Source organism: Rattus norvegicus, chromosome 2 (genome assembly GCF_021556685.1).
Source record: "Rattus norvegicus strain SHRSP/BbbUtx chromosome 2, alternate assembly SHRSP_T2T, whole genome shotgun sequence".
NCBI classification, from domain to species: domain Eukaryota; kingdom Metazoa; phylum Chordata; class Mammalia; order Rodentia; family Muridae; genus Rattus; species Rattus norvegicus.
The window spans coordinates 962,661-988,340 of record NC_141535.1 but is presented as its reverse complement, the minus strand read 5'-3'; the positions used below and the strand labels follow the sequence as shown (position 1 = coordinate 988,340).

Here is a 25,680-nt window from a genome sequence, read left to right as displayed (position 1 = left end):
AATGGAAATTTTAAAATATTAATCCTGTCAATCCATGAGCATTGGGAGGTCTTTCCATCTCCTGAGATCTTCAATTTCTTCTTCAGAGACTTGAAATTTTTATCAAATAAATAATTCACTTGCTTAGTTAGAGTCACACTGAAATATTTTATTTTATTTGTGACTATTCTGAATGGTGTCATTTCCGTAATTTCCTTCCCAGATTTTGAATAGAGTAAGGCTACTGATTTTGTTTGAGTTAGTTTTATACACACCCACATTGCTGAATTTCTTTATCAGGCTTAGCAGTTCTCTGGTGGCACTTTTGGGGTCACTTAAGTATACTATCATATCATCTGCAAATAGAGATATTTTTACTTCTTCCTTTCTAATTTGGATTCCTTTGACCATCTTTTGCTTTCTGATTGCTCTGGCTAAAACTTTGAATACTACATTGAATAATTAAGGAGAGAGTACGCAGCCTTGTCTAGTCCCTGATTTTAGAGAGATTGCTTCAAGTTTTTCTCCATCTAGTTTGATGGGGCTACTGGTTTCTTGTATATTGCTTTTATTATATTTAGGCATGGGTTCTGAACTTTTTTAAGACTTTTAACATGAAGGAATTTCAAATTTTGTCAAATTGTTTCTCAGCATCTAATGAGATTATCCGGTTCTTTATGTTTGTTTGGTTTTTTTTGGGGGGGGGTTGTTTTTGTTTTTGCTTTTATCTATTTGGTTGATTTTAGCCCTGAGTTTATTTCCTGCCGTCTATCCTTCTTGGGGTTATTTGCTTTTTTTTTGTTGTAGAACTTTTAGGTGTGCTGTCAAGCTGCTAATATATGTTCTGTGCAGTTTCTTTTTGGAGGCACTCAGAGCTGTGAGTTTTCCTCTTAGCACTGCTTTCATTGTGTCCCATAAGATTGGGTGTGCCCTGCCCTCATTTTCATTAAATTCTAAAAAGTCTTTAATTTCTTTCTTCACTTTTTCCTTGGTCAAGTTATCATTGAGTAGAACATTGTTGAACTTCCATGTGTATGTGGACTTTCTGTCATACTTTTTCTTTTTTTGTTATTGAAGACCAGCCTTATTTCGTGGTGATATGATAGGATGCATGAGGATTATTTCAACTTTCCTCTATCTGCTGAGGTCTGTTTTGGAAAAGTTACCATAAGAGTTGAGAAGAAGGTATTTTTTTAGGATCAAATGTTCTATAAATATCTGTTAAATTGATTTGGTTCATAACTTCTCTTAGTTTCTCTATGTCTCTGTTTAGTTTCTCTTTCCATGATCTGTCCACTGATGAGAATGGGGTGTTGAAATCTTCCACTATTATTGTGGGAGGATCAATGTGTGCTTTGAGCTTCAGAAAGGTTTTTTTTATGAATGTAGGTTCCCTTGCACCTGGAGAATAGATATTCAGGATTGAGAGTTCACCTTGGTGTATTTTTCTTTGATGAATATGAATTGTCCTTGCTTAACACTTTCGAAAACTTTTGGTTGGTAGTCAATTTTATTGGATATTGGAGGATATACTCCAGCTTGTTTCTTGGGACCATTTGCTTGGGAAATTGTTTTCAGGCTTTTACTTTGAGGTAATCTTTTTCTTTTTTACTGACCTCTATTTCCTGTGTGCAGCAAAATGCTGGGTCCCCTTTACGTATCCAGTCTGTTAGTCTATGGCTTTTTATTGGGGAATTGAGTCCAATGATATTAAGAGATATTAAGCAGTAGTGATTATTGTTTCCTTTTATTTTTGTTGTGAGAGGAGTAATTACATTTGTTTGGCTCTATTCTTTCAGGTTTATAGCAAGAACATTACTTTCTTGCGTTTTTTAGGATGCAGTTTCTCTCCTTGTGTTGGAGTTTTCCATCTATTATCTTTTGTAGGGTTGAATTTGGGGAAGATATTGTATAAATTTGGCTTTGTCATAGAATATATTGGTTTCTCCATTTATGTTAATTGAGAGTTTTGCTGGATATACCAGCCTGGGCTGGTATTTGTGATCTCTGAAGGTCTATATGACATCTACCCAGTATCATCTGGTTTCTGTTGCTTAGGTTTCTGCTCTTGCCTCTCACCATCAGGTTGTCTCTGGTTTCAGCTGGCCTTCCTATCTCTGACAGTGGCTTGACCCTCCTATAAGCCTGTGTGTCCCACACAGACCTGTTTTCTCCCAGCGGGAACTGGGTACAGAGAACCGTAGGTCCTGGTCAGGTCTGGGTTCAGGCAGAAACTGGCAGATCCTTTCCCAGACTCTTCCTCGATTCCTCTGTCCTGAGGGTTCCTGGCGTGTCTCTTGGAGCAGAAGTGGTGTTCTTACCTTTGCTCTCAAGTGTGTCAGCATGCTTGGTGACTGGCTTTCAGCTCTAGGTGCAGGCAAAGCCAGGAAGGATCCTGTCCCTGGCTGCTCCTAGCTTCCTGTGTCTAGAGGGCTCTAGACAGGTTCCTCTTGTCCAGATTATGAGCAGAAGTGGTGGTCTCCCCTGACCTCTCAGGACTGTCTGCCTTTCTGAGAGTCCAGCTCTCTCCCCTATGGAATCTGGGTACAGAGAACTGTGGGACAGAATCATCTCTGGTGGTATGCAGAAACTGGAAGCGGTGTTTAATACTTTAATTATATAAATCAAATAGAAATAAGAGAGGCTGAGTTTGAAGTCTCCTGGAGAAACTATTACTATTACATCCCCCAAAACCTTCTATTATACCTTGGAACATACTCTGGAGTGTGCGTATGCACGTTTCCTTTTCTGTAGGGATGTTTGCATTCCTCTGCTCCTGGGAGCGTCTTTACATAGTTATTGCCATTGCGTCTTGTAAGTATACATTTTAATCAACCAGAATATATATTCAACATCTTTTAAATTTTTTATTAGTTATATTTGTTTAATTAATTTCAAACCTTATTCCCCTTCCCGGTTTCCTGTCCATAAGCCCTTATTCCCTCCCCTCCCCCTCCCCCATACAGCTATTCCCCTATATATCTCCCTTATTGCCCCCCCCCCCATTTTCCCCTGCACTGGGGGTCCAACCTTGGCAGGATCAAGGTCTTCCCGATCCCCTGGTGCCCCAACAAGGCTATTCTCTACTACATATGCAGTTGGACCCTTGGTCAGTCCATGTGTAGTCTTTCCGTCATTTCAACATTTTAATCAAAACTTGCTATAGATCTACAGAGTCAAGACATATCCATTCATCATAATTTGATAATATAATGAAAATTCTGTACAATTTTTTCACAAAATAAGGTATTTGAAAGCTCAGAGAGACCTAATAATATACCCAATGAAAGAATTTGTGCTATATCACCTATACTTTTGTTTTTGTAATAAAATATTTGAATTTGCTCTGTTTAAAATAAAGTTTTAACAAAGATTTTTAACATAGTTTTTAAAATTCTTTTTTAAGTTTTTCCTTCTGTACATTTTTTTCAGGTGCTCACAGATCTAAAACAGGCCTCAGATTTTTGGGGAAGTGGGCTGTGTACAGCTAGGAACCACCATAGCTGGTGAACTAACTCTGAGCTTTTTCAACACAAGTGCTTTTTAGTGCTGAGACACATCACCAGTTCTGAAAAAAATGTGTTTAAACAAACTTAAGGGCAGGAGTGGAGATAGCACGATGGAGAACAATGATTTTAAAAGAAAATTATGTATTAGTATATAAAGTATCAAATAAGGCCATGGGAAATTAATTTAAAAGGGAAAAGAAAAAAATATTGTCTTAAAGGAATTCCTTAGAAAGGCAAAACACAAAATGCAATAGTGTAGGTAATACAGGTAGAAATTCAAGGCACAGGGGCAGACTGTCCTCTGCCTGTGCTAGAGCTCAGTGGAAATTCAAGGAGCTGACAGGATTAGAAGAAACACTCTGTTGCCATCCCCATCCCCTCAACAATTATCCTGAACTTGGAAGATGATAGTGTATAGGGTATTTGGAGAGAAGTGGAGCTGTTCACTCCCCTGTGCTTGCTTTACAGCTGACAGGGGCTCCATTCAATTTCACACTTTTATTTTAAAAATTAAAACAGAGAAATTCCTTGATAAAGATCTAATTATACTTTTAAAATTTACAAGAAGGAGTTGCCAGTTTGTTTTTTGGTTTTGTTTATACGTTCATTAAATGCCTATATTTGTCAACTGAAAGGATGACTCAGCAGTTAAGAGCACTGCTGCAGGAATCATTCCACTTCTTTAGCCTCTGGAGACATCTGTACTCATTTGGCAGACTCAAATACACATATGTACAAGCAGTCACACACAAAAAAATAAAAATAAGTCTTTTATTTTTAACTCTGCATTTGTCATTTTCACTTAAAACTTTATTCCAAATGCCTGGTGGAGAACTTCTTTACATTTATGAAGTATTAATATAAGTTAATTTAATTAAAAAGTTCAGCACAATTTTTGGTACTACATATAGAAGGTGATAGTGAGAAGACTAAAAACCTAGGGAATAAACATGTTCAATTCCCCAAAAAGTATACTGGTTTCCTTAGAGAGGGACACTGACAATAGGTCTTTAGTCTGTGACAGCCCTGACCTAGGCAGCGTAACTCTGGAGCTGTGTCAGCTCCTGGGACACCTAGCTAGAAGAGATGACAAGGCCAAAACTTAGCTGGTTTCTAAAATTCTTCAAGGTCCCACCAAATAAAATGAAATTAACATAGCAGCCACTCAAAATTGTACTAGTGTGACTACTTTGTCCTTACCAATTATATTAGAAGTTATCTAACCCTTATGGAAAATTCCCTAACGCTGCATTAAAAAGGGTCTTACACGTCAGTCAAGTTCTTGTCATTTTGAATGGTTAACCCAATATGCTGCTCATTTCTGCAGAAATGCTAACTCCAGGAGCATCAGACATCTTTCTCTTTTATGTGCCCATTCCACACACATATAAAGAAGTCAAAATGAAAATTTGAGATTCATGAATGTTCCTTCTCTGTGATAATGCTCTGGTAGTCATGTTGTGAAGAAGCTTGCAAACACTTTAGTCACAGGGCTAGAAAGAGACTGAGGTGAGTTCAGAGTCAAAATCTGCCTAACAATATCTCCCTTTAATCCTCTTTGATTCTGGAACTATGTCAGCCCAGTCCCTGTAATTGGACGGAGGCTTGCCAGTGACAAAATCAAATAAGACTTTCTGTTTACTGAAAGAATAAAAAATACAGCCAAAAAGTCAGAAGTTTAGAAATGCTATCTCACCCCTAAGAATCCCTAAATACATCAAATTCCAGACCCTGCTCTCCACCTGTAATAGGTAGAAGGTCACATTTCTTGAGCCTGCTCTCCCAGAACCTAGATAAAATGGCTGAAAGATAAGGCCCTTAGATCCTGACCTAGTAAAGGTCTCCTTACTTGAGTGAGGGTCTCCCCACTCTGGGGGTCTTTCGTACTCAGTGGCTGACAATTTGATTGTCTCTGTCAGAGCTGACTCTCCAAGTCAATTAAGCTAGTACCACATGATTTGTTTGTTTAAAATCCCATTCTCTCAGTCCAGTGTTCATGATTGCCCCATTTGAAATTTAAAATCAATCAACATTCCTGATCTGGTAAATTGTATAAACAACATTTCGTCATATGAATTAGTTTTCAGAATTTTAAGTCTCACAAAGTTAAGGTTAGAAAGAGAAGGCCATCTTAAAATGTTAAGGTTTAAATAATTAAAATAAATTTAGAAGTTTTTAAAGTACATGAACACTTTGAATTTCACCTGGAGCCTTAAATTTTTTGAAATGTAACAGTAATAAGAGCCTACATTCACTAGAAGTTAAATCAATCAAAATTTCTTCGTTTATATTAACAAGTAATTGATTTTGTGTTAATCCATTTCTAAGTTCTTATCTATCTAATTTGTCATAATAAAGTATATCAAAACATTTAAAAAAGAATGTTATGACTATTCTATCTCCTGCAATAAATTTTATGTTCAAATACAAGTTCTTAAATGTTGTAGGATTCATTTTCTTTTCTCTGGTGGCCCAAACATCTATGGTACAGTGTATAGGGATCAGTTAACTAACTCATTCATTCCCATCAAGATGCTCACAAACAATAGCTAATTTCTTTTCATCTATTTCTAGTTTTACTGTATTTTCTCACTTAATTAGATCTGCCCTTTTCTTTCTTCTTTTTTTTTTAAAGATTTATTTATTTATTGTATATAAGTACCCTGTAGCTGTCTTCAGACACACCAGAAGAGGGCATCAGATTTCTTTACAGATGGTTGTGAGCCACCATGTGGTTGCTGGGATTTGAACTCAGGACCTCTGGAAGAGCAGTCAGGGCTCTTAACCACTGAGCCATCTCTCCAGCCCTTCTTTCTTCTTAAAAGTATTCGTGTGTGTTTGTGTGTGTGTGTGTGTGTGTGTGTGTGTGTCTGTGTGTCTCTGTGTGTGTGTGTGTGTGTGTGTGTGTGTGTGTGTGTGTGTGTGTGTATTTCTGTTGTATGGGAGACCCTCACTCAAGTCTCGGGATGACACAACCCCCCTAGAACTCACACAAGACTGTCTTTGCTTTAATCACATGAGGCTTATCAATAGGAACCAGTGCACTGGGGTCGAGACTCATATCCCACGCAGGGGCACAGGAGTTCAACCCCCAGTAGCTGGGAGAAGGGTTATTTAAAGGAAGAAGTCACAACCCAAGGGGGCAGGGATGGTGTCATTGGAAAATGTGGAGAATACCAGTGAAAAATCACGAGGAGAAGCTTCCCATCTCTCAAGATTGCTTTTGAGATTGTAATCTAACTTTATTTTCAGCTGGTTCCTGGAAGAAGCCTCCTCTTCTCTTAGATAGGATCACCTATCTAAGGGCCTTAAGCCCTTTTATCTGGATCCTGGGAGAGCAGGCTTAAGAAATGTGACCTCTTACTTACAGGCAGAGAGCTGGAATTTGAGGTATTTATGGCTCCTTAGGGGTGAGGTAGCATTTTTAAGCTTCTGACTTTTTGGCTGCATTTTTTATTCTTTCACATGCATGCAAGTGTACGTGTTGAGATAACAGAATGACCTCAGATGTGGACACTGATTTCTTTGGTATTTGAGGCAGATATACTACAGGCCAGCTAACCAGTAAACTTGAAATTAGATTCTCTTCTCTCTACCTCCTATTTATCTTAGCATTATTGTTATAGGCATGAGTATGATGGTGTCTGATTTAATGTGGGCTTTGAACTCAAGTTTTCATCTTGTCTAGTAAAGAAACACAGGACACCTGCCCCCATCTCTGCTCATCAAATCCTGTACTCTCCTGTCCCTGAACAGAGTCAAAGCAGTTAGTATTCTCTTCCTCCACCCTATGACTCCCTGTGTGGAGCCAGAGCAATGCCTCTGCTTTTGAAGAGGGCAGACAAAAGGAACCCTATCTTAATTACTATATAGTGACACTCAATTTATAGCAATTAGAACCCAAGCTTAAGGCAGGGGGTAGGATGAGGTTGGGGCAGGTGTCAGGTTAGCTGGAAAAGAAGCCTATTCTATTTAAAAAAGAAGTAAAAGTGGCCAAAGCCTGAGGGCACAATAGCTACAACTTCTCCCAGCAAGTTTGAAAACGTGCTGAAGAGAGTTTGTCCTGTAGCCATGAAGCCTAGGCAGATCAGAAACATAGAGGGTTGAAAAGGCTTGGCCAGGTCTGCCATTACAAAACTAGTGCTGGGATAAAAACAACACAATACACAAAATAAAAGCCATAGGCAGCTAAACTTGTAGGGCACTAAACTTAAAATTGGTAAAACAAAGTCCTTTGAGAGATGTTTTGAGATTAAAAACAAAAAATGTTTTCTATATTTGGGATGAGGGAAAGCGCAATGACACAGGGTATCTGGATTTCATATGATCTTGCTTTGTTTATAAGCATGCAAATGGCTATATTTCAATCATTAGAGTTCTCTATGTCCTCTTTGGGAGAAATCAGAATAAGGAAGATGTGGGAGATTGAGAAATTAAATACTAGATTAAAGATCATAAAACAGAGGTTGAAATCATCTTTAAATCAAAACAGGAAACCCTCAGAAGAATACAATCTGTAATTTACTATAGTAAAATCAAAAAATGTAGTTCCAGTTAGAATGGTTCCATAGGAGCTTGAGAAATCAGGATGGCAGCTCATAGGCATATAATATATTGAAATAAGAATACAGATTCTGCTTATTAATCCTAAATAAAAGCAATGGCATACAATAGGTTGTGTTTTAATTTTATTTGGAAAATTTGATACAGTGTAACATTGGTAAATGTTACAATGGCTTTCTGCCTTCAGTTCTGAGGAGGATAATGCTGAGATTACACATTTATTAGAAATGAAGGCTATCTTAGATATACCTTTACAGATTAAAACTGATGATGCTTAGCAATATAGGTTCATTAAAATACAATTTCATGGGCATTGTGGCATGAAGCCTATTCCAGATAAAGTTTACAATCCTACAGGTTAAGCCTTTATAAAAAGGCCTAACAATGTTTCATTGTTGAAATAGGCTATAAATAGAAGTCCTTCAAAGGTACCAAACACTCAGAGAATATGGCATTTAAACATAATTTTATTAATTTAAGAACTTTGTTGATATTGAAACTGAAAGATACCTGTTTGATATTAGTGTAGCCATTTCTTTTTTTTTTTTCTCTCCATCTTTATTAACTTGGGTATTTCTTATTTACATTTCAATTGTCATTCCCTTTCTTGGTTTCTGGGCCAACATCCCCCAACTCCTCCTAATTCCCTTCTATATGGATGTTCCCCTCCCCATCTCCCAGCCATTACCACCCCCCCCCAACAATCACTTTACCTGTGGGTTCTACCTTGGCAGGACCAAGGGCTTCCCCTTCCACTGGTGCTCTTACAAGACTATTCATTGCTACCTATGCGGTTGGAGGCCAGGTTCAGTCCATGTATATATAGTCTTTCGGTAGTGGCTTAGTCCCTGGAAGCTCTGGTTGGTTGGCATTGTTGTTCATATGGGGTCACGAGCCCCTTAAACCTCTTCCAGTCCTTTCTCTGATTCCTTCAATGGGGGTCCCGTTCTCAGTTCAGTGGTTTGCTGCTGACATTCGCATATGTATTTGCCATACTATGGCTGTGTCTCTCAGGAGAGATGTACATCCGGTTCCTGTCAGTCTGCCCTTCTTTGCCTCATCCATCCTATCTAGTTTGGTGGCTGTATATGTATGGGCAACATGTGGGGCAGGCTCAGAATGGGTGCTCCTTCAGTCTCTATTCTAAACTTTGCTTGCCAAGGGTATTCTTGTTCCCCTTTTAAGGAGTGAAGTATACGCATTTGGCCATCCTTCTTGAATTCATGTCTTCTGTGCATCTAGGGTAATTCAAGCATTTGGGCTAATATTGACTTATCAATGAGTACATACCATGTGTGTTTTTCTGTAAGTGGGGTACCTCACTCAGGATGATATTTTCCAGTTCCATCCCTTTGCCTATGAATTTCATAAAGTCATTGTTTTTGATAGCTGAGTAGTAGTCCATTGTGTAGATATCCCACATTTTCTATATCCATTCGTCTGTGGAAGGGCATCTGGGTTCTTTCCAGCTTCTGGTTATAATAAATAAGGCTGCTATGAATATAGTGGAGCACATGTCTTTGTTATATGTTGGGGCATCTTTTGGGTACATGCCCAAGAGAGGTATAGTTGGGTCCTCAGGTAGTTTCCAATTTTCTGAGGAACCTCCAGACTGATCTCCAAATGGTTGTACCAGTCTGCAATCCCACCAACAATTGAGAAGTGTTCCTCTTCCTCCACATCCTTGCCAGCATCTGGTCTCACTTGAGTTTTTGATCTTCGCCATTCTCACTGGTGTGAGGTGGAATCTCAGGGTTGTTTTGATTTGCATTTCCCTTATGACTAAAGATGTTGAACATTTCTTTAGGTGTTTCTCAGCCATTCGGCATTCTTCAGCTGTAAATTCTTTGTTTAGCTCTGAACCCCATTTTTTAATAGGTTTATTTGTCTCCCTGCGGTCTAACTTCTTGAGTTCTTTGTATGTTTTGGATATAAGCCCTCTACCAGTTGTAGGATTGGTATACATATTTTCCCTATCTGTTGGTTGAATTTTTGTCCTTACAACACAGTCCTTTGCCTTACAGAAGCCTTGCAGTTTTATTAGATCCCATTTGTCGATTCTTGATCTTAGAGCATAAGTCATTGGTGTTTTATTCAGGAAATTGTCTCCAGTGCCCATGTGTTCCAGATTCTTCCCCACTTTTTCTTCTATTAGTTTGAGTGTATCTGGTTTGATGTGGAGGTCCTTGATCCACTTGGACTTAAGTTTGTACAGGGTGATAAGAAAGGATCAGGTGCAGCCATTTGTTAAGAATGAGAATCTTTAAAGCTGTACCTTGCTTAGACCCTAGATGTTAGACAATAGACCAGAAAGTACAGAAAGCACATTCCCACCCACTCTCTTGGAAGATACCCAATCATAAAACAGATGGTATAGATCGTATTTACTGCAGGGCAATTACAAGGCAAGAAACATCTCCGGGAAGCTGACTGACCACTATAGATTGTGCTGTAGGATGAAAAACATATATCAAGTTAGATGTCCTTGGAACTGACATAGTTGTGCTGACATAGCTATAGCCTTGTCCTGGGAACACCAGGTGAGAAACATCTGCCAAGTCAGATATCCTTGGTCTTTGTCCTGGGAACCCCAGGATGGAAAAAATATATCAAGTCAGACATCCTTGGTACTGAAATGGCTGTATTGATATGGTTGCATCCCTTTCTCAGAAACTCCAGAACAAGAACATCTGCCTAGTCAGATATCCTTGGCACCACAATAGCTGAGCTAATGAAACTGTGTAACCTTAAATGATTGTATAAGCTGTATATTTCTGCTGGTCTGGGCTCTTCACATTCCTCCTGTGTGAGGACCGTGTCAAGCCCCAGTGCACTCATATCCCAAAGTAAACCTCTTGTTTTTCCATCAAGACTGAGTCCCACATGTTTGTGGGGTGGTGGGTATCCTCAGGATTGGAGCAAGAGTCTCCTCGGTCTGAGGGTCTTTCAAAACATATCAGATCCCAGCTATACCTCATTGAACTTAGAAGAAGAAGATGATGAGCTCCAAAGAAACTCCATTTAGAGCTGTCTTCATTTGTGGCAAGCTAGCCTCAGGGCAAAGAAAGTGCCCTAACTAAATCGGCAGACAGAATGCCATCCAGAAAAGAAAACAAAACAAAATGAAAACAAATGCATTGAACTTGATTGCCAAGCTTTGCCAATACAGGGTAAGCAAATCCTTGGTAATCCCTGCTCCACATAAGGTTTGTCAGATACTTTGAACAAGAGAGCTGAAGACAGTGCTGCAATGTCTTAGAATACTTTGAAGTGGTCTCGACAGCCAACTGTCTGCCATTTTTAAAACTTTGAAAGTGTTTGTCTGCACTTCCTACTTAATCAGGAAATATTTCTTCTTAGTTGTCTTTTGGGGTTGAATACAAGATAATCATAGTCTCAATAAAAGCTTAAGTTGGTATATTTAAGAGGATTTATTAGACCTAAAAAGATGGTTTTAGGTTGTTAATGCAAGTTAGGATAAAATGTGATTTAGATCAAGACCTCTGAACTCACCAGGACAGGATAGATAGTAAGATATTTTTCTTAATTACCACATACTATGGACTTGACATTGTAAATATATATCACACCTTATAACTATTATAATTTTTATAATTTTATTCAATTTATATTTGAAAAAGAGACATTTATTGTACTTCAAAGGGGGATTATTGAGAGAATATCTAATATCGATATGACTGTGGCACTTGTTAATAATAAATCTGACGGCTTATTATTTAGGTGGTAAATAAGAAGTGGGAAATCTGGAAGAAATCATAATTCTGAGATAGAATGCGGCAGGAGATTCACCTTGGAAGACGTGAGGAGAGAGACACATAGTACCTGAACATGGTTAAGTGGGCATGTTACAGAATGTAGGTTAAAATAAGTCAGTTATTCTAAATTGTGATCTAGTTAGAGAAGAGCCTCACTATATAGTCAAGGTATTTGTAAATATATTTTGAGTCTGAGTCTTAATTCTTGGAGCATGGCGCTCTCTGGAAGAACTGGATCAAACTGTTACATTATATTGTTCATGAGTTTTAAGCCAAGCTAAGTTTACAGGGTATATTGTCTAAGCACATACTCAAATAATAAATTATAGATGCCATAAGTTGTCAAAAGTTATGATTTTTGTAGTAGAATCATCCCTCATATTTGAATTGAGGTCTTGCAGTTGATTGGGTAAACTAACCTGAAATTGATTAAATGAATGTATTTGAATTTAATTGATAAATTATTGATATTTATATCCATGGAAATGGTTGAAGGGATAACTTTGTATGGTAAACTGTAGAAAAACACAGAATACATGTCATTACAGTGGATTTAAACTTTTTTTCCCAGATTTCAAGTTGTATTAAAAAGCTTACAGTAATAAAAAACAGCATATTATTGAAATAATAGACACATTGGTCAATGTATAGAATTGAAGACTCAGAACCAGATGTAATTCCATACAGGTAAAAACACCTTGTTTTTCACAATGCAAACAAAATTACACACTGGTGAAAAGGTCAGCATCTTGACAGACAGATGGTGTGAATAGCAGCATACAGAGAAATGAAAATAGATCGATATCTCTCACCCCAAACACAACTCAACTCCAAATGGATCAAGGAACGCACTCAAATCACTGAAAGACCAAAAGCCCTGAACCTGACCACTTTTTTTCTTTTTTCCTTTTCTTTTTTTTTTTTTGACTCCGATTTGTGAATCCAAAATTCAGTTTAACAGACTGGATATTTTCCTATCCTGAGTCTCACTGGTCACAGAGCTTCCCACAATGCCTTCTCCCACCACCTCCCACCAGCAGCTGCACAGATGTTGGCTGACCTGCGTCATGGACACCAGAATACATCCTCAATTTTTCCATCTGCTCATCAAAATGTGAAAGTTCACGGCCTGTAGCTTTCCTGCCATAGATGTCAAAGTGGAAAGACATTTCTCCCATTCTGTCAGGATGCTGGAGGAGTTGTGAGTGTCTATGCGGCTCATTTCTCCTGTCCTGTCAGGATGCTGGAGGTGTTGTGAGTGCCTATGCGGCTCATTTGTTTGTTTTCTGTGATTTTCCTTTGCGTGTTTGCTTTCTGAGATAAGGTGTTACAAAGCTCAGCCTGGCCTCAAACACACTGATGTAGCCAAAGATGACCTTGAGCACTTTGCTCCTCCTACTTCCACCCTCCAAGAGCTAGGAATATAAGAATCCCATGAATCCTTGCTCTTTTCTTTGGGGACTATGGAGATGGCCCAGATTGGGATCCTTCTCTCTCAAGTGTTCTTAGCTCACCTGCCCAGGGCTGGAGTTTGCCAGACAGTTGCTCCTGCAACCTCAGAGTCAGTCTGCTCACCAGGAGGCTGCATTAGATAACTTGATCACTTTTCTTTCATCAGGGTTGTTATTAGTTTTTTAAAATCTGTTCAAGTCTCAGCCTGATTGTTCTCCTGTGAGTTGACTTTTTAAAACATCAAAAAACAAAAACAAAACAATACAAACAAAAAAAAACCCTTAGAGTTTTACATTTCTCTGGGCCTTAAATGAGTATCCCCAAATACCAGCACTTTCGTAGCTCTTAATCTCATCAGAGTCCTCATGAGCTCTCACCTTTCTCTGCTGTTGTAGGCAGACTGGAAGAACCAGGGAGTAGTCTGAATGAATGTCACAGAGTCACTGTATGCAATGCTCTCTACTCTGCAGAAGGTTAGCTGCCACTTCTAGGGAAATCATTGGAAGCACTTGGTGGCACATAAATAATTAAGGGGCGACTTTTAATTAAGGCTATGTAGTGAAAACGGCTTTGTGCAACATTAAGAGCTTTTGAATAACGAACTTTGATGCTCTCTTTTCAACCTGAACTTGTCATCCCTGGAAACTTCACAAATAGTGACTTCTAACAGCTTTGGTCTTTTGATGATACAAGAGACTCACTTCTTTCTTGTGAATGAATGCTTTGTGAAAAGTCAGCAATCTGTTGAGGTGGCCAGCACTTCTCGTTTCAGGGAGATGATGGTATTCGTTATTCTTCTCATTGCTGTGACAACATATTCGACTAAATCAACTTATCCATGGTTTGTGTGTAGTGGCCAGTTAGGACACCGGACTCATGGAGGAGGGGAAGGCAGGGCAGTCAGAGCAGCTCTGGCTATGGTGACAGGAGCCTGAGGCAGCTTACTTCTGGTTCTCTGTCTGCTCTGGATTTCTGTTACAAGGTGTGATCTTGCAGGTTTTCGTCGTGCTTTGATACTTAGTAGCCATGATGAAGTCTTCTCCCTCTGGAACTAGATAAGACAAATTATCCTGTAATTATCCATCCCTTATAAGATATTCATAGCTACCTGTGGGCTATTTAATGCCACACAGAATCTGGATCATCTTTGTCTTCCTCCATCTTCCTTCCATCCTCTGTGAATTTAAACTTTACAATCAATGGTTGCACTCAATAGTCTCAACACAACATTGGTTGAATGTATAAGGGAGGAAAACAGGGTGTGTCTGTGTGTGCGCGCACATGCGTGGTGTTTAAGCTCTTTCTTGTGTTGTTTCTTTTCGGCTATTTTGGGGACTGTGTAAACGTTAATAGTTTTTCTTACACAGTTTGTCAAAACAAATTTAAGCAAAGATTCCTCTGGTAAGAAAAATGCTCATGCTATTTTCAGTGAAAGATTTAATAATGCCTCAGGTCATAATTGAAAGTATACTATATAAGAAGTGGAGAGATCACTTGGTAGTTGACAGTGCTTGCAGCTTTTCACTGGGCCCTAGTTCAGTTTGTAGCAAACACACTTAGTGGATAGCAACAGTTTGTAACTTCAACTGTGAAAAATCCAATGCCTTCTTTTGAACTTTTTCAGCAACGGCTCTCATCTGTCCACATCCATATATATGTATCCATAAATGTAAAAAAAATAAAACTTTTAAAACTTGTTTCATACAAATATTAAATAAATTAAACTTATTTTTGTCTCTGGTACATATCCTGAGTACTCTGAAATCTCAAATATTATAATTGCTGAAATTGGCTTAATGATCATTAGCTCACTAACAACACTGATGTCAGATAGGATCTCCAAAAGAAACCTAGACATTTTTCAGTAGCCAATTCTCACAGATATGCAACTAGCATGTATGTAAACTATTTGATAAGTAAGTTCAGACTGTAACTTTACGAGTTTCAGGAAAACCAATTTATTTAACTGTGCTTATAAAATATAATAATCAGCTCTGTATAATCCAGTGGTGTTTTCTTAGAGAAAAATCAGAACTTTGTCTCTTTATTATCAAGTCGTGTGTGTGTGTGTGTGTGTGTGTGTGTGTTCAAATGCCATAATTCCCTTGTCTTGTGTTGGTTCTTCAGAAAATTGCTAATGATGAGATTTTCTAAGTAGGTTAACAGTTCTATAAAGTTATTCATAGTGTTCTTCTAAATTTATTAAACATGTATTCCTGAAAAATCCTACCATTTATAAAACAGATGAGTGTACATTCGTGGACATAGAGGAAGTATATGACCTCCCTAGGCTTGTCAATTTGACATTACTTAGATTCATCCAAAAAAGACATCTCAAAGAAATAATCTGTCTTCAACATCCTGTCTGTAAGAGACTGCTTTGCTAATTGATTTAGAAAGACTCAGTCTATTATTGGTGACACCAATCCCTCTGAAGGTTCACTCATGATGTATTATAATGTTGTTAAGTATGAGCCTGAGCAAACCAGATTGAGTCCCCAAGCAGCCTGCCTCCATTGTTACTGTTTTCAGAGCCCACTTCAACCTTTCCCTAAATGATGGGGTTTGCCTTAAATGTGTAAGCTAAATATACTCTTTCTTTCCCAAGTTGCTTTTACTTCTAATGTTTTTCATAGCACATAAAGAAAACTAGAAGAGAAATTGAGACCAAAAGTTGTTGTATGAACATTTTTTAATATGAATTTCTGTCAAGACATACCAAAACATGTAAAAGACATAGAAAAAAATGAATGCTCATCAAAACAAATAAATAATATATATTTTCCTTACTGGGATTATAGCTAGATTTGTTTTTTACACACTCTTTATAGTATAGCTGAGGTACACATGTTAAGCCAAATTTTGAAAAACCTTACTATGTCCATTGGACTATTCACACGCTTTGGAATTTATGAGTTATTGTAGCCATGTAGCTTTACAAATGATCCCATGCTAAAGTCAGCTATGTATTGGTATTGGCGGTGTCTGTTCCTATCCTGGTACAAAGTCTGAGATCCATGACTGTGTGTTTTTCCTAGCCAACGCCTCACTCACAAATGCCAGCTCTACCTCTCCTGATCTCCAAGATCACTCTCTTGCCAATTCACCACCCCATAGTCAGTTCTGGGGACATTCTTGCCAGCCTGGGCTCTCCAGTGGTTTCCTCTCCTCTGGATCTTGGACTTTTGTACAGTCTTTCCATTCAGAACCCTAGCTGAATGCCGCCTGGCTATGTTCTTTCCCTCATGCTCATCTAGGTCACTTAGAATGGAAAACACCAGTACTCTTTGTTTAAAATAAACAGATGACACAACCAATAGGTGTGAAATCTATCCTTCTAAACTCACCAATTATTCTATGTTAGAAATCTTCTTGTGGTGGAGGCTGCTACCAGGGCTAACAGTTCCAAGTCTATATCCTTCCTCCTCTCCCTCTTGCCTCCCTGTTTAAAGCCTCTTTCTTCTTCCTTAGTCCCCTTTTCCTTTCTAGGACCTGGAAGACTCACCTCCTCCTTCTCCTTCAATGATTGGCTTCTTTTCATCTTTATTAGCCAATCAATTAATTAAGGGAAATTCCCGTACAAGCAATGTGTTCAAATTGAGTAGCTATGGAAAAAGATTTATTAATATGTCTGTAAAAGTTGGGACAGAGTATCCCTGTATCATGGGAAAAAGAAAGAATGGTAGAGAAAGATGCATTATGTCTTCCTCTGCCCTCTGTCAGCAAACATACCCAGACATTATCATGTATATCACACACACACACACACACACACACACACACACACACACACACACACAATAAGAGCAGTATGTGTTCACTCCTTCTTTAAAAGGGGAACAAGTATACCCTTGGGAGGGAATAGGGAGGCAAAATTTAGAACAGAGGCAGAAGGAACACCCATTCAGAGCCTGCCCCACATGTGGCCCATAAATATACAGCCACCCAATTAGATAAGATGGATGACGCAAAGAAGTGGAGGCCGACAGGAACCGGATGTAGATCTCTCCTGAGAGACACACCCAGATACAGCAAACACATAGGCGAATGCCAGCAGCAAACCACTGAACTGAGAACAGGACCCCCGTTGAAGGAATCAGAGAAAGGACCAGAAGAGCTTGAAGGGGCTCATGACCCCATATGAACAACAATGCCAACCAACCAGAGCTTCCAGGGACTAAGCCATTACCCTAAGACTATACATGAATTGACCCTGGGCTCCCACCTCATAGGTAGCAATGAATAGCCTTGTAAGAGCACCAGTGGAAGGGGAAGCCCTTGGTCTTGCCAAGACTGGACTCCCAGTGAACGTGATTGTGGGGGGAGGGTGGTACTGGGGGGAGGATGGGGAGGGAAGCCCATATATAAGGGGCGGGGAGGGTGTAGGGGGTTTTGGACCCAGAAACCGGCAAGGGGAATAACAATCGAAATGTAAATAAGAAGTACTCAAGTTAATAAAGATAAAGAAAGAAGAGCAGTATGTGTTAGCATAAAGCTAGGTTCTTCTATTTAAAGATTCTACCACATAAGGAGGAAATATATTCAGACACACCCATGCCATACTTTACAGAGAAGATAAAACCAAGGGCAAGAAATAGATGTATGTAAACTTATCTTTGGGTCCAATATAGTTTTTAATATCAAATATAATCTAGAAATAGATTAAACATAGTTTTTACCTTAGGGCCAAGGAATATTTGTTAGGACCAGATTGGGATTATCTAAGGATCCAGCTTGCCACTATCCTTGGACATGAGGACAAAGGACCATTTTTCTTTCTAACATCCTACCTGTATAATTATGACAAATTACACATGAAATATCTTTTTCCTTTGCCTGTTCTTATGCCAATATATCTGAAAAAGACTACTTAACAAATAAATGGCTTATTTGAGATTAGAGTTCATGATACAGTACACAGGAGAAGTAATAATACACAGCTAGTAACCCACCCTCTATTGTCAGCAAATAGAAAGAGGTGAATGCTGATGTTGCCTATACATAGGTGGAGTCATTCTCCATTAATCAATTAAATTAAGAACCCACATTACAGATATTTCCTGAAGTTTGTCTCCTAGGTGATTTTAGATCCTGTCAAGTTGACAACAAAATTAATCACCATGATGAGTATAAATAGCCATGAAAAGAATAAAATAAGAATTTGTTCTTCCAGTATAAAGACCATGCTGCAGATAGACGTGTTTCTTAAATTAAACTCTTTTCTAAAACCAAAAGAGGCCTGAAAAGTCAGACCTTTTATGCCTTCCAACTTTTCGAAAACATACAGGATTAAACAATCATATTTTTAAGTAAATTTTTATTGCAATACAATGATACTTTCTCCTTGTTACTTGATAAACCCTAATTTTTTTCTATTTTTGTGAGTTTAGTGTTTTTCTTATCCACTGTTATTTGTAGAAATTTAGTGTTTACTTAGTGTGCATTCCTTTTGGTATAGGTGACTGTAGAAACTAGAGGTTGCCATCCAAATTCTTCTTCATTTCTTTCCTACCTTATTTGTTATTTATCTATTTAAAGTTTTACTTCTTTAATTAAAAAATAAAATTTCAGAAAATACATTTTGGTTATATTTTTCTTCTCATTGAAATCTACACAAATACTCCAAACCTATCTACAAATCCGTGTTTATGCTTTTTCTAGAACTCTATCTTTCCCTTTCTTAAGGATATAAAGCCTACCCAAAAATCAATTAAAAATAAACACAAAAGTAATAAGACAAAATAATACCCAAACAAACAAAATAAGACAAGGTATACACAGTGACACACAAAGAATTGTAGAGGCAATAAGTGCTGCCCAACACTCCAGGGCATTTTTTTTTCCTTTCTAGTGAGTGAAGTTGGTATACCATCATACTCCTTTGGAGAAAATTGGTTTTCGCTTTGTCAGCAAGTTTCAATCACCAACAGCTTCTTGCCTGGGGATGAGACTTTGTATATATGTTTCCTTCTCAGTTCTAGCTTTTTAATCTAGTTTGAGCTTGCTCAGAACTTGTGCAAGCTGTCAGAGTTCCTATGACTTCATATGTGTATCTGTATGATTGTGTTTTGAAAATACGGTTTCTTTGAAGTCATCACCTACCTCTGGCTCTTTCATTCTTTCTGCCTCCTCTTCCATATAGATGCCTGATATTTTAGGTAAGAGGTATGATAAAAAAATCTCACTTATGATAGAGAGCTCAAAATTCCATCACTATCCGAACTCTATATTAGTTCCCTTCAACTGAAAGAAAGCTTCTCTTACGAAGGCAGAACATGGCACTGATCTACACCTATAACAACAGTACATTAGCAGGAGCCATTCATTTTATTGCTATGTTCCTTTAGAATAATAAAATTATTGCTTTTCTCTAAATGTATGTGAAAATACACACAGACAAACACACTCATATATATAAATATGTATATACACATATACATATACATATATATTATCAGGTTTGTGGCTACTTTATCAGTGTCAGATATGAATTCTGTCTCACACAGTGGGGCTCAAATACAATGTAAAAGAAAAGAGGTTGTTTATTCACACATTTATACCACTATTAACTGAGTACATTTTTTAACCAACTGACTGTTATAGATTATAGGGCTCATATCTAAATATTTTTTCCCTTCCAGCATCATAAACTCTAGTCAGTAGGAATGAAACATTTATCTGGTCTCTGGCTCTACTTCTCCATGTTTGACATTGTATGTTATCCTCAGCACTATACATTTATGATCATGTTATAGAGAGTAAATAATACCCAGAAGAATGGCCTGTGATGGGAGGCCATCTGATCTATGGTATCGTCTTTCATCAATGATTTAACAATATGCAAGGTATTCCTGGCCGAACGTTTTACATGGTGACATATGATATCTATTTAGAACTTCATCTTTGATGACTCCATCTATCTTCCTTTCATATAATGTGTGTGTGTGTGTGTGTGTGTGTGTGTGTGTGTGTGTGTGTGTGTAGCTTAGGAAGGTTCTACAGTGGTAGTGTCCCAAATGTATATTCAAGGGGTGTTTATAGTTACTTGTCTGTCACAGTAGTCCCTATAATAGCCTACCACCTCATCCCTGTCCCCCTTTAATCCTCTTATTAAGGTTCCTCTTTATCTCCTTTAAATATCTTCTTCTTGAGATAAGTTTTCATAACAGAAGCTGTATCTTGAAAATTGGTTAACCTGACTATTCCTAGCACACAAGAGCTATTTCTGCTTAACTTCCTTATTTTCCCACTGGTAGAATTAGACATTTTTTAGTTGTCCTCCTTTTTACATTGCATACTGCTTGACTACTTTCTTTTGTCAACTTGAAACAAACTAGGGTCATTTGGGAAGAGGAATCTTCAACTGAAAAAAAAATGTGCCCAGTGCCAACTTTGGCAGGGTCTTCTTTCTTGTCAGTTTTTCATAAGGCAGAGAAAGGAAAGAGCATCGGAAGAGGATACGACTGTTCCTTACAAGATACAGGGATAAGACTTTGTCTTATGACATATTTAGGGTTGCTGTGTAATAATAAAAAAAATTACTTATCTGAGACTAAATTACCTTGCTACTGTAGCTGAACTGCCTAGAAACTGCAAGTTTCTGGCACTTAACACCTCTTCCTAAAACACCAAAGGATTAAGTAAGTAGACTTTGTGCTATCTCAGCAGGAACTGCACAGATAGAACTTTCCACCAGCTAGTCAGAAGTTACAGGAAAAGGAGGGTACTTTGAGAAGTGATTATAATATTTATTACTAAGTTGTAAAACATTTCTTATGAAAGCTATCTAAGGGGAAAAGCAGAAAGATCCTGAATGGGAAAAGGGAAAAATTCTCTTTCGAATCTTTTTGTCCTCAGTACATATACAATTTTCAGAATACATGATCACATGTTAAATAGTTCACCACACGTTCACATATAAAAGCAAATCATAAATGACATAGAAGTTTACAACTGAGAGTGTTTACATGCATAGCCATTAGGAGTAATTATCTAGTTAAACATCCACCACCTGTCACATCTTCACAGGTTCGTAGAGAGTTGAAAACCATAACTAAGCTATTAGTGAAGTTTTGTATAGATTAACCCAGACAATATTTTATCTTCTTTTACCTATAATAAATTGTTAGTTCCCTTTACGTGACCTTAGTTAATTGTTTTGACAATCTCTTGGAATGTGTTTTGAGTAATAGAAAGTATGGTTACTGTCTAGCAATCAATTACTTGGTGACACATGGGAGACTGACAGAATTCTCATTGAAGTTTTGACTATCAGAAAGGGATCTACTAGCAGTACTACTATTAAGAGAGCTTAATAATCACTGATATTTCAGTAATTATTGTAGGATCATCCTTAAGAATTAAGAAGTCATCTATTTGTCTATATAGAATCACTGCAAGAGAGTACATCTTAGTAGATCTGCAGCTATCTGCTCAAAAGGGGTGGGCTAGTACCTAATGATTGCTATATATGTTTAATAATAACAAGAAACATATATTAATATCAGGAATCTTTCCTAAAATGAATTCTCTTGGGCTTCGCCTATAAAGCAAAACTGTTGCAGACTATAATCTGAAGCATACCTCCTACTATGGATTCTGACAAAAATGTTTCCAAAAGACTGGTTCCTGGGCCTTTTCCTTGTAAAGAATGAGTATTGGAGTTAGGAATATTGTGGGGCCTCACTTTGGCAGTTTGTTTTGGGTTGTAGAAGATAGCAGGCTGAGAATGACATGGATAACAAAGAATTAAGCAGTGTTTCTTCGTGGCAGCTTTGGTTTCTATCTTCAAGTTTCTGCCTTCACTTTCCCTTATGATGATCTAATCTTAAGACAAAGTGTTTCTGTATTAAGTTGTAATTGGTTATGATGTTTTATCCTAGTAATAGAAATCAAGCTGCATCACATGGTTTCTGGTGCTCAAACTCAGGTCTTAATGTAGTATGACAAGCCCTTTGTTGACTAAACCATCTTTTCAGCATCAACCCTTAATATTTCTAAAAGATAGTATTTTCCGTGTAAACAAAGTGCAGCTTTCCATAAGGATATATCATAGGTCTGAAATTTTAATTAAAGGAACCTGGATATAACAAAACAACACACACTTTAGCAAAATCTCTCCTGGTCAACTGCCATTACACTGAGTGTGCATCTGTGAATTTGCAAGACAAAACAGTTGTCAAGGAGGTGTGGTATAGTGATTAGCATGCCAAACAAATTATAAAGGGAAGGAGCAAAATGCTTGACTGGTTTGTTAGCTAAAATTAATTTGCATGGGGATTTTGTACATGACATACAGTGTCTTTACCTGTGAAAATTGAACAAATAGACAGAGCTGTGATATGAATGTGTGCGCGCGTGTGTGTGTGTGTGTCTCAAATATCTTGAGTCACAGCTCCTCCTCCACATGTCTTGTACATTAGATGAATTGTTCATTATTATTTTTCTGGCAAGGAAGAAAGAAAAAACTCAGTGTGGCAGCACACAGCTGTACTTCCAGCATTCGAGAAGTAGGGACGCAAAGAACAGAAATTCAAGGTCATTTTCAATTACACAGTAAAATTAAAACCAACATAATATTCATGAGATGCTGCCTCAAAAATTTAAAGCTAGAAAATGTTGTGCTTTAGGAAGTGGATGGGGGCTGGAGATAAACTTCAGAACAATGCATCCCTAGCATGTACAAGGCACTGATATACATTCTTCTATAACTTAACCAGATATAATGACTTGAGCTGTTCATCCCAGGTATCAGGATAAGAGTTTATCATACATAAGGAATTTGAGGCTTGCCTTACCCTAGATCTTCTAAGAAAGGACAAGTGTGTGTGTGTGTGTGTGTGTGAGAGAGAGAGAGAGAGAGAGAGAGAGAGAGAGAGAGAGAGAGAGAGAGCAAGAAGAGGTAGAGGAGAGGAGGGAGGCGGAGGAAGAAGAAGAATGAAGAAGGAGGAGGAGAAGAAAAAGAAGAAGAAGAGGAGGAAGAGGAAGAGTTAGAGGAAGAGGAAGAAGAAGATGAGGAAGAGGAAGAGGAAGAAGGAGAAGAAGAGGAAAAGTCATGTGGTGTTTCATAGAATATGTATTCTATTAGGTTTTAGATAAGCAACTGTTTTCAGTAGAGGCATTCTTTTCAGTTATATTTTGAATACTAATTGATAACAGACTTGCTGTGAAAGAACAGCATCAAGAAGAGAGTCCAAATAACAACTGCTATCATGTATGGTTATTAGTTTGACATAGTTCCCACTACGACTATTGCATGATCAATTTAATTTTCCCCTCACAATGAACAGAAGAGGAATGTTACATCTCTAAGAATAAGTAGATTTTCACAGTGTTATATCTTTTAGACATCCACAGATGAAACACAGGTCTGTCAGGAACCAACTATGTTGATCACCATGTTACCTTGCAGCATTAGCTAGAGTATGCTTTGCTCAGTTTGGTCTTCTCCTTTTAGATATCATTTCCAGTTCTTTCTATACTGAAATGGCCAGTGAATGCAGTAATATTTCAAATCACCGCTTCAGTTAGATCAGGTATCTGGAATTAGTCAGATGGATCAAGAGAAAAGAGACAACATTGATTGCTGACACTGCAGTGCATCGGGAGGAAATCCTCAGTCTGACAGAGAAGATCAGTCATTTCAACTACTTGTACCCAGAGTGTTGAACTAGCAAAATTTCTGACTTTTTAGTTTATTTTTTCACAGGACACCTTTGTAAACATGTCAGTTAGAGAAATGCTTGTTGGCTGTTTAAGCCTTAGCTGTGTAGATACAGTATGTCTAAACATTTATTTCTGCTTGAACTTACTATTTCCAGAAGCCCAAATCATGTCATGATACAAGAAAAGAAATGAATTAACAATTTAAATCAGTTGGAAACATTCTAGATTATGATTATCAAAACATTGATTTCTGTTTAGGAGGAGACATTTGAAATTATGAAAAGTAAATAGAAATGGCCACATTCTAAAAGCTCTTAGTCGACATGGGGTAGGTTTTATTATCAGACCTTAAAAATTCCAAATCCTGACTGTAAATATAATTTACCAAGTTTACAGAGAGTGAAAACAGCAGTCTTCAGAATTACTCAGAAGTGATGATAAGAGATATCCTAGTGTGGGAAAGAATTTGCTGCAGAAAGAAGAGAATTCAAATTTCTGTGCCCATACTTTAAAACAGTCATGCTTGTATACAGCTATAACTCCAGTGCTATGATGACGGGGAAAGAATTTCTGGAGCTTGTGCACAGCAAGACAGCATCAGTATAAGTGAAAGGCTTTGAATTGAGAAAATTGTGTAGAAAGTTATAAAAGAGGTTACTATTTATTTCTCTGTCTTCTGCTTGAACACATAGGCATGAAGGCATAGACAGACAGACAGACACACACACACACACACACATGCACACCATATCACACACACTAATTCTTGGTGGTCATGTACTGAGGAATATTAAATTAAAAAGTTATAACCTTGAACTCATGAAAATGTCCACTTGACCTTTATAATTGCCATTGATCATGAATACTATTTTGTGAACCATGAATCCACATATGTAAAATAAATAAGTTGTCAGAATAAAGAAAGGGCATGACATATTAATATTAGAAAATTTAAAAAAAACATTAGTTTATTATTTTTGGGGTGTGTGTGTGTGTGTGTGTGTGTGTGTGTGTGTGTGTGTGTGTTGCATGTGTGTGTGTTCACGTAGGTCTTCTGATTCCACAGCATGTTTATAGGCCAGATGGCCAATTTCTGTAATGGGTCATTATCTATGGATTCCTATGTTTAAAGTGAGGGTGTTAACCTTGTTCTGCAAGTCCTTTTTCCCTCTTGCTGGCCCAACATAATTGTCAAAATTTAAATGAATTTCTTATAAGCAATTGATGAAGGTTATTTACTCATCATGAAGTTAGAAGTTCATATTGAAGCTCAGCAAGCCTCTGGAGTGACAATTCCATTTTATGTAAGCATAGGAGACTTGGATATCATTTGATAAGGGCTTATGACTAGTTATATTAATATTCATAGAGTGACCAAATTGATCCTTGAAGAAGTCACCATTAAATTGGAAGACAAAGAACAAGAGCCAAATAAGTCCAGCAGCTACTGAGATGTAGTCACTGACTGAGCTGAGTCTGAGCAAACATCAAAGAAACCATGAGCTGTACTGTAGCCTAAGTAATGATACAAGCAAAAGCACTAAAATTCCTTGAATGAGGCATATAGGTATGGGAAAAGCACTTCAACCTGGGACTTCACTTGACTTAGGCTGCATAAAAATCTACCTTCCAGAAGTTTACCTAACAACGAAGTTGCTCACCTCATCTCACCTGCATGAAGCTGTATATGTATCAAACAATGGACTAAGACTCCCTGCACATAAATTGTTTATAAA

At 37.8% G+C, this 25,680-nt stretch overlaps 1 protein-coding gene and 1 pseudogene across 4 annotated transcripts in view; both read right to left on the bottom strand.

Annotated features, from left to right (window-relative positions):
- The window catches only part of LOC148006609 (uncharacterized), a 2,902,548-nt pseudogene that overhangs the window by 1,963,483 nt on the left and 913,385 nt on the right, over positions 1–25,680 (bottom strand).
- Positions 1–25,680, bottom strand: part of LOC134485553 (uncharacterized) — an 84,699-nt gene that overhangs the window by 2,920 nt on the left and 56,099 nt on the right. For 2 of the 4 annotated variants that reach the window (XR_015673077.1, XR_015673108.1), the window contains one exon: positions 12,888–14,330. The gene's annotated coding sequence lies outside the window, so the exon portion shown is untranslated. Of the gene's footprint in view, positions 1–12,477; positions 14,331–25,680 lie in introns of those variants that run through there. The other 2 variants (XR_015673106.1, XR_015673107.1) reach the window with 1 other exon arrangement.